General features: G+C 42.1%; 1 pseudogene; it reads right to left on the bottom strand.

The window, feature by feature from the left end:
* Nucleotides 1-5,417: 5,417 nt before the first annotated feature.
* LOC110152527 (small ribosomal subunit protein uS5m-like) lies at nucleotides 5,418-6,342 on the bottom strand (annotated as a pseudogene).
* Between the last annotated feature and the right edge of the window lie 3,806 nt (nucleotides 6,343-10,148).

The following is a 10,148-nucleotide window of genomic DNA, read 5'->3' on the forward strand; positions in this document are numbered from 1 at the left end:
GTGATTGAGGCATTTACGGTCCCTGGCCAAATAGGACATATAGTGTGGTTAATAGGACAACGTGCCATATTATATAATTGTATCTTCCATTGTCTGCATTGTGATACCAGAGCATATACTAGGGGGTCTGTAACATAATTTTAAAGGGGTTAGGGGAAGTAGCGGCATTCAGACTTGGAATAAGACTTAGAACATAATTTTGAAGGGGTTAAGGGAAGTAGTAGCAATCAGACTTAGAACCAAAGACTTCACCAAAATATCTGGGTAAAGAGAAGCAGGGTGGGGAAGGCAACAGATGAGAAAGAACCTGGAATCGCAGCAGCTGATGAGGTAAACAAGAGTTAAAACAAAAGGGCCTTGTGAACATGCTAAGGTATTTGGACTCATCCTACAAGCTAGTGACATAATTAGATTTGTGTGTTGAAAAGTTCACTCTGACTATAGCATGAAGAGCTGCCTAGAGTAGTGTATACCAGCGGTGCAGAGGCCAATTTAGAGTTTCTTGTGATAAACCATGGTGTTTATTGGCATGTTAGATACCAAAAGAAATCAAAATCCCCTGTGGCCCCCCAATTTAGCCATCCCCATCTCTAATTCCGCAGTCTGTGGGTTACAATGGCCAGTCCAGGGAAGAAGGAAGTTAAGAAACACTGCTTGAAATTCACTGAGTTGCATCTTTTAGCTTCATATTGGAAGTCAAAAGTAGAGATTACTGGCCTTTGTAAGCAAAAATTGGCTTCAAACATAGCTAGATCTGGAGACTCAATATCATCACTACTATGTCTCCATTCTCTTTCCATTTCTTAATTCTGTTCTGTTTTATGTTGACATCACCTTTAGTCAGGTCTTCTTCAGAGTGGTGTTCCCCTACATTAACTCAAGGCACCTCTTCCTCATCCTGTGATCAGTAGGAAGAGTATATTGTTTCTTGAAACAATTGTGACAAAAGTCTTCTCATTGGTAAAAATTAGATCTTTCCAATGCTGAACCAACAAATATGGCAATAAAATAGAATAGATTTGTTAGGTTGAAGTGAGGTGCTCATCCCTAAAGTGGGGCATAGATCCATCTTACATAACATACATAGAGTGAGGGATTGGTAATTTTCAAAAGTAAATTCTAAGTGTCATTATCAGAAGTAAAGAATGTTGATTCTGGACTCGCAAAGCTAAAAGCTGTCTACCATACATCCTTATTCTTCCAACCCACCAAACACAGACTTACATTATTAATATGCAGTTTTCCATTAATAATTTCAGGTTGTGGACAAGAATCCTGGCCTTGGGAAAGAAAGGTTAGAAAAACTTGGACTTTTTTTCTGAGCAAACCTGGCTTCTTAGTCCAACCAGGCTGTGGCATTATATGTGTGTGGCAGTCAGGGGGACTGCATTTTAGGGAAGAGAAGAGTGTCAGCTGGTTATTTCATGCCCTAAATTCCAGTTTAGGTCTTAATGAAAAGGATTAGCACCTTGACTAAAGTTATCTTGTATTCTGGAAGTGAAACCCAGAGAACAATTAATAACACAAACCCCAGGACTTTGTATTTCTCATTGGAGATCTCTCACATTTCATATAGAGCAAAATTTCATTCAAATCTCATTCCCAGAAAGTGCAGCTCTGTCAATGAAAGTATCTGTGGGGGATACAAAAATTATCTTGGCCGAATCAATTTCCAAGAGTCTACGAGTAAGGACTCTGGCCAGACAGAGATATAAGGAGGCCATTTTGACTATAGAAACCACCTGGAAATCCAAAAGTAGCAGTGAATATAGCAGAATTCTTGGGAGCTAACACCCTTGAATAGCATCAGATTCCAATATGTTTTATTTCTGTTTACTCCTCTTTGGCCAAAGAGTCATGAAGTTATGATGGAAATAATGACTTTTCTTTAGGATATGCTACTATTGAAATTTTGGACAATGGACCAGAACTTGGCATTGGTTTTATTTGTTTGCAATAGATACCTGTATTTTCTGTCTGCTTAAAGTTTATTTCCGTTTATTGTAATAATACCCCCGTCTCAGTGATTCAGGTGACATTCCAGAGGAGAATATGTACCCCTGGCCTGGGAAAATACTTTGGCCACGAGTGATCGGGTCATTGATGAGCATGTGACCTAACTACGTTAAGTGAAAGTCAGACAAGGGGAGAAATTCAGCTTGGGCACCCTTTAGCTATAAGTAATTTTACCCATTTCTATACAGGCCCAGCAGCATTAGGGAATTCTGAAGACAATAGTTTTATTTCCATTATCTACTGCTGCCTAGCAAATCAGCTCTCAAAATTTATTAGGTTAAAAGTGCAATTATTTCATTTGCTCATGATTCTATGAGCTCTGGCAGGCACAGTGGGGGTGGTTTATCACTACTTCTCAAGGCCTAGAGCTGTCAGTGGGAGGGCTCAAGTGGTGAGGGGTGGTTGAACTAGGTCATGTGTTTGGAACCCCGGTTCTAGTTCTTTCTCAGATTTCTCAATGCACTTTCTGGCCTCTGTACATGACTAACTTGGGCTCTCTTAAGGCATGGTAGATTCAAGGTAATACAATTCCTTTCCTGACAACTGGATTCTAAAACAGAATATCCAATAGAACAAAATATTGAATATCCAGCATTGGTACAAGCACTTACTAATGACCTGAATCTTTTTTTGGCTAGAGTCACATGGTCAAGGCCAAAGTCAATATGGAAGGGGTTAAAACAAGAGCGTAAATACTGAGTAATGATATTCAGCTGTGAGGAAAGAACACTCATACACCAAGTCTACTATAGGTTTGGATGCTGAATTTCTCACAAAGATAATGAACCTCTCTTAAGTTGCTTCTCAGAGGCTATAGTTAAATGGTAATTACTCAATCAGGAAAGAAAAAGCATAGTGGTCACCAAAATATTGCTATAGCTCAAAGACTGCCTTGTACAAGGAAAGCTTTACCTTGGGCACTCTGAGAAATAACTACATGATATCATGTGTGCATGCATGCTAAGTCACTTCAGACATGTTCAACTCTTTGCAGTCTTATGGACTATAGCCTGCCAGGCTTTCTGTCCTTGACATTCTCCAGGCAGGAATACTAGAGTGGGTTGCCATGACCTCTTCCAGGGATCTCCCCAATGTAGGGATTGAACCCACATTTCTTTACCACTAGTGCCACCTGGGAAGCCCACAGGATATCATGAGGAGTACTAATTTCCTACTTGAGCTTGGTGCCCTACAATTTTGGTGTAAATGGAAATGTAACTTCCTTTTCTAGTTAAAATCTGGTGAGGTCTGAACTTAGGACTTGCAGAGAAGAACAACAATAGCAATGATAAATAAGCGGTATTTTAAAGCCAGACAATTTCTTTAGCTTTCACGCACTTCCTCCACATAACATCTGAGTCACACACAGCCAGCATTTTCTGTAATATTTTAGAGCAAACTAATCAAAGAAGTATAAGCTCCTTCATGAGGAAGAGCACAAACTAACCTGTGATTTTAAAAGTTATAATAAAAACTTTTATCACAGGGAGTCAGCTATACTACAGCTTATCAAAGTAAATATTTTCTATCTTTTCCTCATTAGTCTAATGTTGGTTCTATTAGCCAGCGTTCTCCAGAGAAACACAATCAATAGAATATATACAGATGTATAAAAGAGATTTATTGTAAGAGGTTGGCTTGTGCAATCATAGAGTCTGCAAAACCCCACAATCCGCCATCTGCAAGCTGGGAGTCCAGGAAAGCCAATGATGCTGATGGTTAAGGTAGGAGAAGATGGATGTCCCAGCCCAGTAAGAGAACAGGTCTGCCCTTCCAATAAATTTTCATTCTACTTAACTCCCTAAATGGCTCAGATAAAGTTCACTGGCCTTAGTGAGAATGATCAGCTTCCTTAGTGTATGAACCAAATATGAGTCTCCTCCAGAAACATACACAGATACGGACACACTCAGACACACCCCAAAACACTCACAGACACACTCAGAAATAATGTTATACTACCTATCTGGGCATTCCTTAGTCCAAACAAATTGATGCATAAACTTAACCATCTCATTGGCCAGGGCTACACAATCTGCTTTTCTAAGAGGAAATGCTTCTGAATGGATTTGATTTAAAAGCTTATCACTTGTCCTTTGCCCTTAACTCCTCTCACCAACAAAAGGAAACACAAAATTGACTCCTTTATCAGTTACTGGTGATGATGGCAGATCTCTTTGAGAAGAAACCAAAATGATAATTAACAGCTCAAACTGGAGGGTAAGCTGAACCCCATGTGATGATATTACTATATGTTTCAAAGACAGCCCTCAAAAAAAGTAGTCTGCTTGATATGAGAACTTCCCATTATGGGAAATATGAAGAAAGTGTGTCTTCTCCACATGTGAAATGAGAAAACTGACATTTCCTATAGAAAATAGAGTCCTTCTTATTCTAGTTTTGCTTTTTTCATTCCTTTCTTCTGGCAAACTCTCTTTCATTAATACACTTCAGACAGGTTGAATGTCAACCATTTAATCTGTACAAACTCAGTTGGACCACAGTGAAGTAATATATGACTGATCTAATGAAAGAGAAAATCACACCTGAAACTAACACAACATGTATGTCAACTATAGTGCAATAATTTTTTTTAAAAAATGAATATAAGACTTTCTCCTCTAATATCTATCCTCTTTAGCATTAAAAGTCTTTGACTTTGGTTAGTTAACCATCATATTTGTATAGCAAGTCGAGGATACTAGGTACTCCTCTAGGTGATCTTCTAAGTATTCTTCTAGGATCACAGGAGTGAAGAAAACAGAGCCCTGACTTGCTGCTGCTTCTGCTGCTAAGTCGCTTCAGTCGTGTCCGACTCTGTGCGACCCCATAGACGGCAGCCCACCAGGTTCCCCCGTCCCTGGGATTCTCCAGGCAAGAACACTGGAGTGGGTTGCCATTTCCTTCTCCAATGCATGAAAGTGAAAAGTGACAGTGAAGTCGCTCAGTTGTGTCTGACTCTTACTGACCCCATGGACTGCAGCCTACCAGGCTTCTCTGATCATGGGATTTTCCAGGCAAGAGTACTGGAGTGTGGTGCCATTGCCTTCTCTGAATAATATCTAGAGCAACCACCAAAACACAAATACAAAGAGGTTTACTAAAAAGAGAATTTCTAGAGTCAAAAAGAACTAAGTTTGTATGTTTTCCTATGCTTTCTAATTGTATGTTACAGTCAAGTAACTCTAACTTGACTTTACATTATTTTTTATCAGATCAGACTAGAAGCCCTGCCTCCGCAATGCATTTGATTTTTACTAGTTTAAATAAATAATTGAAGTAGTTTTTAACTAAGACACGTATGTAAAGTTCCTATCACAGTGATTGGTATGCATGACATGCTCAATTACATCTGTATTATTTATTATTTGTAAATAAATGTAAGATTGGCCTTTCCTTTAAAAAAAACAAAAACAAAAAACGACAGTCTAAAGTGTGAGAAGACGAGCCTCTCCCAGGTGCTGGAAGCACCCAGTGCCAGGATGGCCCAGGCAGGAGGGAGGCCTACTCTTTAAAAAGATGTGGCAGCTCTCTTTAAACCTGACCACACAGAGTGTTTCATTCCCTGCACGCCCTTGACATTGTCCCAGTCCAGTTTGATGTCTGGAACCTCATCTTCCAGCTCCGGATCCTTTCTCAAGGCCCCCCGTGGTGAGGCAACCACGATGGACAGAGGGCCACATTCCTCCCAGAATTCCACAACACGGAGACTCTTCTTATCAGCCAGTTGTTGGTGGGTTTCCTGGTGAGAGAGCCCCTGGAAGAGGCCCCTGGTGAGGTTGAGCATGTTGACGGAGCCAGAGACCTTGGCGTACATGTCTTTGATGCTGATGAGTTGGCAGATGGTGGTGATGGCTCGGTGGCAGCAGAAGCCATAGCCTCTGGGTTGTTTCTTCATCTTGATATGTGTCCTTTTAAATGTTAAGGAAATATCATAGTATATTTGCATCTGCCCATTCAGTGGCTTTCCCAGTGGCAAAACCTGAGGCTCCTCTGCCGTTCCCCATAGCGACCAGGACACGGACAGATCTCTTCCTTCCCTCTTTGATCGTCATGTTGAAAACATTTCTCACCTCAAGTATCCCGGTATCAAAATCATCATACGTTTCTCTATTGGGACCGGGGTCAGGGGGGCCAAGACTGATGCCAACCCACGAGTTTCTGCTCCATCCTCGCTCCCATTTAACCTTCATCTTCCTGTTCCGGTCCCACTCCTCTCTTTGTTGGACCACATCAGCCTCCACCTTTTCTTGCTCTTCCTTGCTTCTTTGAGTGATGGTCTGTATAGCTCCGCTTTTCATAAGTGGGGCATTCAGACCAGGCCATAGGAAGCCACGACACTCTTCACTGATGATCTGACCCCTGTTCTTGCATTTATGTGGGCAGGAGGGGCAAGGAGTGAGGGGAAAGACAATATATACACAAAAAAATAATTAGAATTCGTGAACTGATTAGTGCTATGAAGAGAATAAAATGGAGATAGGATAGCAAGTGACTAAGGGAAGGAAGACAAAATGGGCTGAATGAGAACAAGCCCTTGGATAAAGGAAGATGATGTTGCTTTAGCTAAGATACTGGGACTCATTCTGAGATCAGTTCAGTTCAGTTGCTCCGTCATGTCCGACTCCTTGCGACCCCATGAATTGCAGCATGCCAGGCCTCCCTGTCCATCACCAACTCCTGGAGTTTACTCAAACTCATGTCCATTGAGTCAGTGATGCCATCCAGCCATCTCACCCTCTGTCATCCCCTTCTCCTCCTGCCCCCAATCCCTCCCAGCATCAGGGTCTTCTCCAGTGAATCAACACTTTGCATGACATGGCCAAAGTATTGGAGTTTCAGCTTCAGCATCAGTCCTTCCAATGAACACCCAGGACTGATCTCCTTTAGGATGGACTGGTTGGATCTCCTTGCAGTCCAAGGGACTTCCAAGAGTCTTCTGCAACACCACAGTTCAAAAGCATCAAGGTTGGTAAATAGCTAGCGTGAGATCACAAATGGGCAGTCGAAGACTATCACCTAAGTTTTCTGACTCCAAGGGCTTTATAGTGACTGTGTAATTTATTGCTGTTATGACTTTGCCAAATTAACATTTGTTCAGTGGAAATACAGGACGCCAGATGATGAACCATGGTTCAAACACTGACCACAAGAACAAGTGAAATAAACAAGTTTATCACTCACAGGTCCTGGAAGAAGTACATGGCATGCCTTGAAGAGCCACACAGCAGGGGTCAAGGCAGACAGAGGGAGGCAGGATCTGGAGTACATGTCCATAGGTGGAGTGTTTTGGGGTTCCCAGGCTAGGACCTTATTGGTCAGTTCAAACTGAAAGACCAGCCCCACAGGGGCCTTATCTAAGTGGAACATAGGCCTATACCTACGGGAAGGCAGCAGAGATCATTGCTCACAAGGGCTGCTGGGGAAGTCATATCAGGAACTCACCTTTGCTTGTGACCCCATGGCTGCTATTCAGGGCGTGTGTTTGCATGAGGGGCTACTGTCAGTTTAAGGCCCCTGCAGGCTGCTTGACCAAATAAAATGACAACTGAGGCAGCAATACCATGGAAGAGCTTAGAGAAACTCTCAACACTTGTCCAAACAGGGATGTTCTGAGAGCAACAAGGGGACATGCATGAATGAAAAAGGTGATAATAGTTTAAGTATGGTATTTATCTCTGGAGGAATTTTGGTCCTTTCACATATATTATTCAGCCTATTCTCCTAAGGAAAAGAGAGCTTCTCACAAGTAAGAGACCTGTTGCAAATAAAAGGCAAAGTATTCCACAGAGATTTCAAGAAACATCCTTACATTTTACAAAACCAATATAAAAACTTGAGAGGCCCTAGTTAAATGAAATACAAAGGATCTCAAAGGGAATACATATGAATATCAAATCAGGAAATATTTACTATGCACATAATAAACACCAGGACCAATGCTAGGTTCTGGGAAACAACGATAAATATGAGACTATTGCCCTGGAGAAACCCTATTCAGCCAGCTAAAGAATATTGCCTGCAACTTAAGAATACTTTATATGTGTCAAAAATAAAGACCATGAATGGTTTCTGCCTTCTGTTTTCTCTTCAATTCAGTTCAGTTCAGTTCAGTTCAGTCATTCTGTCATGTCTGACTTTTTGGACCTCATGGACTGCAGCAGGCCAGGCCTCCCTGTCCATCACCAACTTCTGGAGTTTACCGAAACTCATGTCCATTGAGTTGGTGATGCCATCCAGCCATCTCATCCTCTGTTGTCCCCGTCTCCTCCTATCTTCAATCTTTGCCTGCATCAGGGTCTTTTCAAATGAGTCAGCTCTTCACATCAGGTGGCCAAAGTATTGGAGTTTCAGCTTCAACATCAGTCCTTCCAATGAGCGCCCAGGACTGATCTCCTTTAGGATGGACTGGTTGGATGCTTTCTCTTATGTTTGTATAATCCCTAAACGGGAAGACTTTGACTACCATTGGGTGTATACTCCTAACTGGCCGCTTGTACTTCTGTTCCCACCATGTCTACGAAAAAGTGAAAGTGAAAGTCACTCAGTCATGTCTGACTCTTTGAGACCCCATGGACTGTAGCCTGCCAGGCTCCTCTGTCCTTGGAATTCTCCAGGCAAGAATACTGGAATGGGTAGCCATTCCCTTCTCCAGAGTATCTTCCCAATTCAGGAATCAAACCCAGGTCTCCTGCAGTGACAGTGGATTCTATACCTTCTGAGGTATGAAGGAAGCCCTAAGTATTCCTCCAAAAAGAATATTATGATTGCTATGACTTTCATCTTCACAGCAATGTTTGGAAGACAAAAGAGATAAACAGATGAATACTGTTATGAGAAAACTGTTTAAGGCAAACCTTGAAGATGACAACTTCTCTGGGTATCTCCAGTTTATTATGTTTCTTCCCTGCCATAGAATTCTCTGTGAAATCAGTATCTACTTCTATATCCCCTATTCACTCTGAAACTCAAGACTTGGGGACAAATCTGATGTATATGAAGTTGAATCAACTGGCTTCTCATCCCTGGGTATTTGTGGCTCAAAACTTATTACTAATTACTAAAGAAAGGCTTTGTTCTTTGTTGGAGAAATTTCAGAAATCTTGGAGAGACAATGGAAGAAGAGTTCTGAGAGGTAAGGTGCCTGTTCAGATGAAGCGAAAAGCCTTGCAGAAGGGAGCACTGAATCCAAGATATTCCAGGAAAAGAAGGGCTTTCTAATATCCCAAGGGCCCTGAGAGATGGCCATGCCTTTCAGGAGGGGGCTCTGGGAGTTGTGGTGGAGAGAAGGTGAAAGAAAACCAAGGTTGACATTGTGAATAGTCCCACTTTCTCCTCTTTGTGACCATGGTTAATAGAGCAATGGGTTCCAAACGTTTTCAAAGTCACTCAGCAAAGCTGGCTTGGCTAATAAATCAGGGTCTATAAAAAGCTGGTATTTATTTTCTAAGAAAGCCATAGGAACTCAAACTTAGGAAACGCTTTCCCCCGTTCATTCCTTACTGACAGGAGATGGTGAACCAGGACCTCCAAGGCAGCGGGGGAACAACCTGTCACAGCTTGTAAACCAGATGCTTCTGGGTCGAAAGGGATGTGTGTCACTAACCTGGCCTGACCTCCTGCATGTTATGTAACTACGTTTCTTCACACGTAAAGTTGGGGCCAGCGTAGAAGTTTACCCAGAGGATGGTGGTACAGTTTTTGTTAAGCCAAGGGCAACAGAGAACGTGCACTGAGAAAAGTCAGTGCACATTTGTCAGTTGGCTTGAAATGAAAGAGAGTCACAGTGGGAAGACTGTGGTGAGTTGTCACCTGCCCAGTCTTCCACTTCTGTGAAGTGACAGCCAGCCTAGTGGGAGAGGATGGTCCAACAAACATCCTGCTGATTGCACCCCTTCCTTGCAAATCACTCCAGTGAGACCTCCCAGGTGGATGTAGATGAGAGGAACCCCATTGCCAGAAGAAGGGGGCCAATTTGAAGACCAGGCAAGGAGCTCAAAACACAGCTAAAAAACTGCCTCCATGTCTTCAGATGCCTCCCTTTATGCATTCATTCTTTCATGCATTCATTCATTAAAAGAGTGAGCATTTATTAAGCTTCCACTCTGAGCCAGGCATTGCTCTGGGCATGT

Source organism: Odocoileus virginianus, chromosome 6, assembly GCF_023699985.2.
Source record: "Odocoileus virginianus isolate 20LAN1187 ecotype Illinois chromosome 6, Ovbor_1.2, whole genome shotgun sequence".
In the NCBI taxonomy this organism is placed as follows: domain Eukaryota; kingdom Metazoa; phylum Chordata; class Mammalia; order Artiodactyla; family Cervidae; genus Odocoileus; species Odocoileus virginianus.